The sequence below is a fragment of the Amblyraja radiata genome, chromosome 16 (genome assembly GCF_010909765.2).
Source record: "Amblyraja radiata isolate CabotCenter1 chromosome 16, sAmbRad1.1.pri, whole genome shotgun sequence".
Taxonomy (NCBI): Eukaryota; Metazoa; Chordata; class Chondrichthyes; order Rajiformes; family Rajidae; genus Amblyraja; species Amblyraja radiata.
Window position 1 is genome coordinate 1,950,103 of NC_045971.1, and position 8,705 is coordinate 1,958,807.

The following is an 8,705-nucleotide window of genomic DNA, read 5'->3' on the forward strand; positions in this document are numbered from 1 at the left end:
TATTCAGACCAAGTTATAAAACTTTATCAACATACAAAACAATTAAATTTTGAATTTGGTGATAAACCACAAAAACTACTAGCGCGTCAACTTCGCAAATTGGATGGGGAAAAAACAATATACAAAATTAGAACAGACAAGGGAGAAACATTAACACTGCCTAAAGATATTAATGATAGATTTTTACAATACTACCAAAAATTGTTTTCATCTAAAATAACAGAACAATCAACGGGAATGGAAACATTTTTACAGAATTGTAAGTTTGCGGGTCTAGATCAGAAAGAGAGAGAATTGCTAGGGGCTGAAATTACGATAAAAGACATCGAAGAGTCAATCAAATCTTTAAAAAACGGAAAGGCTGCAGGCCCCGATGGTCTAAATTCTGAATTTTATTAAAAAAATTATGATTTGCTTTCCCCACGCCTACAGACAATGTACAAATACGCCTACACTCAACAGAAACTCCCAGAAACTCTAAATGAATCTACAATCATACTCATACCAAAAACGGACAAGGATCTTGAAGACCCAGGTTCATACAGAGCTATAGCCCTCTTAAATACTGATCAGAAAATATTAACTAAAATTTTATCTAATAGATTGAGCTTAGTGATCAGTAAATTAATACATCCCGACCAAACAGGGTTTATCCCAAAACGTTATTCATTTTATAATCTGAGAAGATTATTTAATATTATATACTCCAATAGAATTCCTAATGCAGACCTAGCAATTATTTCGTTAGATGCTGAAAAATCATTTGACCAGGTAGAATGGCCATATTTATTTTCGGTGATGGAAAATTTTCAACTAGGAGAGAAGTACTGTACATGGGTTAAATTGTTATATTCTAATCCAACAGCCAGAATATTAACAAACAAAATGTTATCAATTAAATTTAATCTCTCTAGAGGCTGTAGACAAGGATGCTCACTATCCCCACTATTATTTGCTCTTGCAATCGAACCCCTAGCAGAAAGCGTTAGAAACCATCCAGGAATATTTGGATACAATACTAGAGACACAAGGAATAAAATTTCCTTATATGCAGATGATGTACTAATATATATTACAAAGTTAGAAACTAGTATTCCAAACTTATTAAATCTAATAACTCAATTTGCTCAGTTTTCGGGATATAGAATCAATTGGAATAAAAGTGAAATCATGCCAATAACAAAATTCAATTTACATACAATACAACAATCCCCTTTTAAAATAGTTAAAGATAAATTTAAATACTTAGGAATCTATGTAACTAAGACATATACCTCTTTATTTAAACTAAATTTCCCACCCTTACTGAATAAACTACATAAGAATATTCAATACTGGAAAACACTCCCCATTTCTATGCTTGGGAGAATTAATGCTATAAAAATGATTTTTTTACCGCAACTGCTGTACCTACTTCAATTAATTCCGATATATATCCCAAAAACTTTTTTCAAAAAAGTCGACTCCATTGTTACAAGTTTTGTCTGGGATTATAAGAATCATAGAATAAGTAAAAAATATTTATGTAAGTCAAAGATAAATGGAGGTTTGGCTTTGCCAAATTTCTTATTTTATTTTTGGGCAGTCCATATTAAAAACATGAATTTCTGGCTGGAAGAAATGGATCGACAACCAGATTGGTTAATGATGGAAAAGGAAGACTGTCTACCTTTTGAAATAGGTCCGATCATATTTGCCCCCACAAAACTGCACAAAAAAACGTATAAAGAAAACCCCATAATACATAGTGGAATACGAATTTGGAAACAAATAAAAAAAGATTTAAAATTGAATAATATACCACTATGCCTTCCCATTGTAAATAATCCTTCATTCAAATCATCCTTTATGGACAAAGGTTTCACACAATGGAAAAATTATGGAATCAAAAATATTGGACATCTTTATGGGAAAGGCACTTTTCTTTCATTTCAAGAGTTACAACAGAATTATGGACTGCACTCAAATAATTTCTTCAGATATCTACAAATTAGAGATTATGTTAAATCTAATACACAAGTCTACAGGAGTAGGGAATCAGAAATTCTTGATGAATGTTTGAACAAGCATGCTAATACTGAAAAACTAATAGCTTATATTTATAACACCCTACTAAACAACGGGGTACCACCGACCGAACCATATAGATACAAATGGGAAAATGAAATAGGTCATCCTATCATGAAAGATATGTGGGACGAAAGTTTACAACAAATACATCAATGTTCATTAAATGCCAGACATACTTTAATACAATTCAAGGTCTTACATAGACTACACTAAAATAAAACTAAATAGAATCTTCCCACAAATCTCTCCTATTTGTGATAAATGTCTACATCTAGAGGCTAATTTAACACATACGTTTGCAAACTGTATAAAACTTAAACATTTCTGGACTGATATTTTTGAAATAATTTCAGAAGTGATTAATACAAAACTGGACCCAAACACAAAATTAATAATACTTGGAATATCAGAACAAAGTTTAACACTCACAACAAACCAAAGAAATTTCCTCGACTACAGTATAATAATCGGGAAAGAATTAATATTAAAATTTTGGAAAGGCCCTACAACCCCCACAATTAATATGTGGATTACGGAAATGTCGGAGACCCTATACTTAGAAAGAATTAGACTTGTCTTAATGGACAAACAAGATATTTTCGATAAAATCTGGGCTCCATTCATTAACCATCTGAAGGGATAGATTGGCACAGCACGAGGACCCAACTGAAACTTGAACTCAGGATCAGATGAAAAGCTATACTTTATAATCTACGAACCTATCTCCATTGACGTATTACAGGTAACCCATTCCACCTCCCTTGTTTTTCTGGGGTTTTTTAATTTGTAACTTTCTACCCTCTCTTTCTCTCTCTTTCTATAAAAAATAAAAACACTAGAAGCAGAAGTAATTGATAATTGAAAATTTTAATATGTATATGAAAAGTCTTTTTACTATAATATGTAACTATACTTTATAATATGTCTACTTCTAATAAAAATATTAAAAAAAAAAATTAAAAAAAATATCCATTGACTTGAGAGATTTCAAGAGAGAATTATGGGCCTGTCCCACTAACGCGACTTTTGAGGTGACTGCAGGAGACAATGAGTTCGCCACAAGGTCGCCACGTGTTCGCCGGAGGTTGCCATGGTGACGCCCGCAAGGTGGTGAGTAGCTTCATTCCGGTCGCCGCTAATTTTTCAACATGTTGCGGGCCGGTGAATTTCATCGGCTCATTGGGGAGAAAAAACATAAGCAGTAGTTTTCAGAACCAAGTATAACCGACCGGTAATGTTAATGTCCGGTCGAGAGGTTAATCATGGAGCAAATCAACTCCTACCTCGACAAAAACCTGGACCCACTGCAGTTCGCTTACCGCCACAACAGATCAACGGTGGATGCGATCTCGCTGGCCCTCCACTCCGCACTGGACCACTTGGACAACAAAAACTCATATGTCAGGATATTCATCGATTACAGCTCGCAATTCAACACCATCATCCCCTCCAAGCTGGTTACCAAACTCGCAGAACTGGGTCTCTGCGCATCCCTCTGCAATTGGATCCTCGACTTCCTCATTCACAGACCACAGTCTGTTCGTATTGGTGGAAATGTGTCAGCCTCGATAACAATCAGCACGGGAGCACCTCAAGGCTGCGTGCTCAGCCCCCTGCTGTACTCACTCTATACTCATGACTGCGTAGCCAGTCACAGTACGAACTCCATCATCAAGTTCGCTGACGACACCACTGTTGTGGGGCGTATCACTGATGGGGATCAGTCAGAGTATAGAAGAGAGATCGAGCAACTGTCCATATGGTGCCAGCGCAATAACCTGGCCCTCAACACCAGCAAAACCAAGGAACTAATTGTGGACTTTGGAAGGAGTAGGAGGGGGACCCACAGCCCCATTTATATCAACGGGTCGATGGTTGAAAGGGTCAAGAGCTTCAAATTCCTGGGCGTGCACATCTCTGAAGATCTTTCCTGGTCCGAGAACACTAATGCAATTATCAAGAAAGCGCATCAGCGCCTCTACTTCCTGAGAAGATTACGGAGAGTCGTTTTGTCAAGGAAGACTCTCTCTAACTTCTACAGGTGCACAGTCGAGAGCATGCTGACCGGTTGCATCATGGCTTGGTTCGGCAATTTGAGCGCCCTGGAGAGGAAAAGACTACAAAATGTAGTAAACACTGCCCAGTCCATCATCGGCTCTGACCTTCCTTCCATCGAGGGGATTTATCGCAGTCGCTGCCTCAAAAAGGCTGGCAGTATCATCAAATACCCACACCATCCTGGCCACACACTCATCTCCCTGCTACCTTCAGGTAGAAGGTACAGGAGCCTGAAGACTGCAACAACCAGGTTCAGGAATAGCTACTTCCCCACAGCCATCAGGCTATTAAACCTGGCTCGGACAAAACTCTGATTATTAATAACCCATTATCTGTTATTTGCACTTTATCAGTTTATTTATCCATGTGTGTATATATTTATATCATGGTATATGGACACACTGATCTGTTTTGTAGTAAATGCCTACTATGTTCTGTGTGCTGAAGCAAAGCAAGAATTTCATTGTCCTATACAGGGACACATGACAATAAACTCACTTGAACTTGAACTTGACCTTGATGTCCGCCGAGCTTCACAGCCGCGTATCTCTGGCCTCTTAAATGTTGTCTCCACCCCTTCTCCCCCCTCTCTCCCCCTCTTTTAAAGGATTTTTAATTTAAAGTTGACAGTTGACTTAAGTGACCCTTCCCGTACACTGTGCTTTCACCGTTAATTACAGCGCCGTCCTGTCTGTATCACATTGGCTTTGCACCGTGTGAACTTCACTCAGACAGCGCTCCCCCCACTTGCCCTGTCCCCCGCCTGCATAACTGGCTGGTGAAGGAAGCGATGTGTGTGTGTGTTCCACTCTGACTGTCGCCCCTTCCAGTCGCCGTTCTTTCAGCGACCTGCTACGACTTGACAGTCACCGGCAGTCGCCTGAAAAATCGCCTAAGTGGGGCAGGCCCATTAGATATAGCTCTTAGGGTGAAGGGAATCAAGGGATATGGGGGAAAAGGCCGGAACCGGGTACTGGTTTTGGATGATCAGCCATGATCATATTGAATGGCGGTGCTGGCTCGAGGGGCCGAGTGGCCTACTCCTGCACCTATTTTCTATGTTTCTATGCCTCCACAACCTGCTTGATGAAATGCAACGTTTCTACTGATTCCTGGGAACCTCTGCTCCGAGATCGAGTGTGCGGCACGCACGGTGGTTCAGCGGTAGAGTTGCTGCCTTGCTGCGCCAGAGACCCGGGTTCGATCCTGACTACGGGTGCAGTCTGAACGGAGTTCGCATGTTCTACCATTGACCGCGTGGGTTTTCACCGGGTGCTCCGGTTTCCTCCAACATTTCAAAGATGTGCAGGATTGTAGGTTAATTGCCCCCTGTATATATCCCCCACCCCCCCACCCCATACAGTGTCAGATGGGAAAGGGGAATAACATGGAATTAGTGTACAGGGATCGACGGTCAGCGTGGACCCGGTGGGTCGAAGGGACTGTTTCCACGCTGTATCTCTAAACGCTAAACACAAAACATACAGTCATGCAGACATACAAGAACGTGCTATTAATAATCGGATAGGAATCTCTCACTATGATCGGAGTACGGAATCAGCAAAGAGTTCTGATGTCCTTTCGGACCGTGGCATGTTGGAGCAGACTGTCTGGGTCACTAACAGTCTGTCTGGAAATACCTTCAGTGTAAACTGGACGCCACAAGTCCGTGTGCTTTAGATATGGACATTATGTTCTTTGCTTAATGATGTGCTCTTTGGTGTCTTCTTCCCCCTCTGTGTTTCCAGTGGCAGAGCCTTATCCTTGAGAATTAGGTAGAGTTGCTGCCTACCAGTGCCAGAGTGTATGTGTGGGGGGTGGGGGAAACTTGTTTTAGTCTCTTCCTTCGGGGGGGGGGTTGCGACCTTTTCTTTGTCGTATCTCCGTCTCCATCTCCGATTGGGCTGAGGCCTAATCGTGGAGCTGGCGGCCTCCGACTGGGACCGACCTCGAGGCTCCGGAGGCAGAGCCTGGACTCACCATCGCCAAGCTGGCCGACTTAGGGGCTGTGGTGGCGTTGCGGCGGGTCACTGTGGTGGATGTTAATTGTGTTCATTGTGTGTTCGGTTGTTTTATTTTCTGTATGACTGCAAGGTACCCAATTTCGTTCAAATTTTTTTTTTTCAATGACAGTAAACTCAACTCAACTAAACTCAACTCAACTCAGAGGCCAGAGTTCGATCCTGACTACTAGTGCTGTCTGTACGGAGTTTGTACGTTCTCCCTGTGACTGCGTGGGTTTTCTCCGGGTACTCCGGTTTACTCCCACACTCCAAAGGCGAACAGGTTTGTAGGTTAATTGGCTTCTGCAGAATTGTGTGTGTGTGTGTGTGTGTGTGTGTGTGTGTGTAGGTTAGTGCTAGTGTTCGGGGTGATCACTGATCGCGCGGTCTCTGAGGGTCGAAGGGCCTGCCTCGACCCACCGAGTAAAATAAAAGAGGGAATCCCAGTCCTGATGTGGGCAGGTGTATGTTTAATGTAGATTACTTTAGTACCATCTTACACACACTGGGGACAATTTACAATTTTACAGAAGCCAATTAACCTGCAAACCTGCACGTCGTTGGAGTGTGGGAGGAAACCGGAGCACCCGGAGAAAACCCACGCGGTCACAGGGAGAGCGTACAAACTCTGTACAGACAGCACCCGTGGTCAGGATGGAGCCCGGGTCTCTGGCGCTTTGAGGCAGCAACTCTACCGCTGCGCCACCGTGCCGCCCACGTGGCACGAATCAGAAAGGTAATTCTGCAGTGATGCCCGTTTGGAGTGAAGGAGATCCCAACATGTAAACCACTTCACAATGTGATTCATTTCCATTTGCTTTTTTTCTGAGCCTTGCCCAACTTCTGGAGGGAGCTGGTGTATGTAAGTCAAGCTGTAACCACAGACAGACACACAAAGCTGGAGTAACTCAGCTGGTCAGGCAGCATATCTGGAGTGAAGGACTAGGTGACGTTTTGGGTCGAGGCCTCTCTTCTGACAGAATCAGGGAAGAGGGAGAGTCTTTTCCAAGAATCAGGGAAGAGGGAGGTGGCTGAGGCGGTGCTCCAGTGGCTGAGGCGGCGTTCTGGCGGCGGCGACCTGGATCCGGGGCTCGGCCGCGGGCCTGTGGACGACATCGTCGGGAGCTCGCAGGTCACAGGCTGGTGCCTGTTTTCCGGAGCTCACGTGGCAACAGCTGCGTCCGCTGGACTGGAGGGCGGCAGCTTCGACCACCCCCGGGCCGCGGAGCTTGAACCGCGGGACTGATACCATCGCCCGGTGGGGTATCGCCTCGGCGCAGAGGGAGAAGAGGAGGGAAGAGACAGTAACCCTAAGACTTTTGCCTCCATCACAGTGAGGAGGTGCCTGGTGAACTCACTGTGGTGGATGTTAATTAATTTGTGTTTATTGTGTGTTTTGTTGTTTATTATTACATGTATGGCTGCAGGCAACAACATTTTGTTCAGACCGAAAGGTCTGAATGACAAATAAAGGATCTAAGTCTAAGTCTTTTGGCTAGTTGTATGGAAATGCAGGGAATGGAGAGGATATAAATTGGAGGAACAGCACCTCATATTTCGCTTGGGCATCTTACACTACATCCCAGTGGTATAAATATTGATTTCTCCAACTTCAAGTAACCCTTACTTGCATGCCCCCTCTCTCTGTCCTCCCCCCACTCTAGTCCTCAAACCAGTTTCACTAGCGTCTTGTTGAATATCAGTGTTCACATAACTCGTTACCACCTCTCCCACAGCCAACAATGGACCATTGTGGGCTCCACCTTTCTTTGATTATTGTTGTTTTTTGCACGTCTTCCATTCATTTGTCCGATATCTCTAGTCTCCCTCTCTCCCGACTCTCAGTCTGAAGAAGGGTGTCGACCCGAAATGTCACCCATTCCTTCTCTCCAGAGATGCTGCCTGTCCTGCTGAGTCACTCCAGCATTTCTTGTCTATCTTCGGTTTAAACCAGCGTCTGCAGTTCCTTCCTACACAGATTTTAACTACAGTCGAATGAACACAGTTGAATCAACTGTAAATTACATATTTAAGCAGAACTGAGCAGCTAAAATCATTCAGTCAACATGAATTAACAATGATTGTGCAGCAGAATGATAAGACTGGAGTTTCAATTTAACATAAGTATTTTATTATTCATATTTCACTAATAGAACCATTGGCACACTATTAAACACATTACTGGATTGCAGAAATAAAGTCCAAGTTATTTTTATTAAGCCCAGTTGGACAATGTTTAATTCAGCCACACAGATCTCAAATATTTAATCTCCAAACTGTGCGGTGCTTCAGGATCCTGGGCAGAACTCCAGGGAAATCAGTCTTCGTGTTCGCAATAAGAAAAATGTTAAAAAGCCACATTATTGGGGTAAGCAGGGAGAGATAGATCAGCCATGATTGATTGGCAGAGTAGACTTGATGGGCCGAATGGCCTATTTCTATTCCTATTCCTTTTGACCTTTTTTTAATCTCAGAAGGTGGGCCTCAAACAAACGTTCGGCCCCAACGTTACGGTGGCCCAGCGGTAGAGTTGCTGCCTCACAGCGCCGGAGACCCGGGTTCGATCCCGACTAC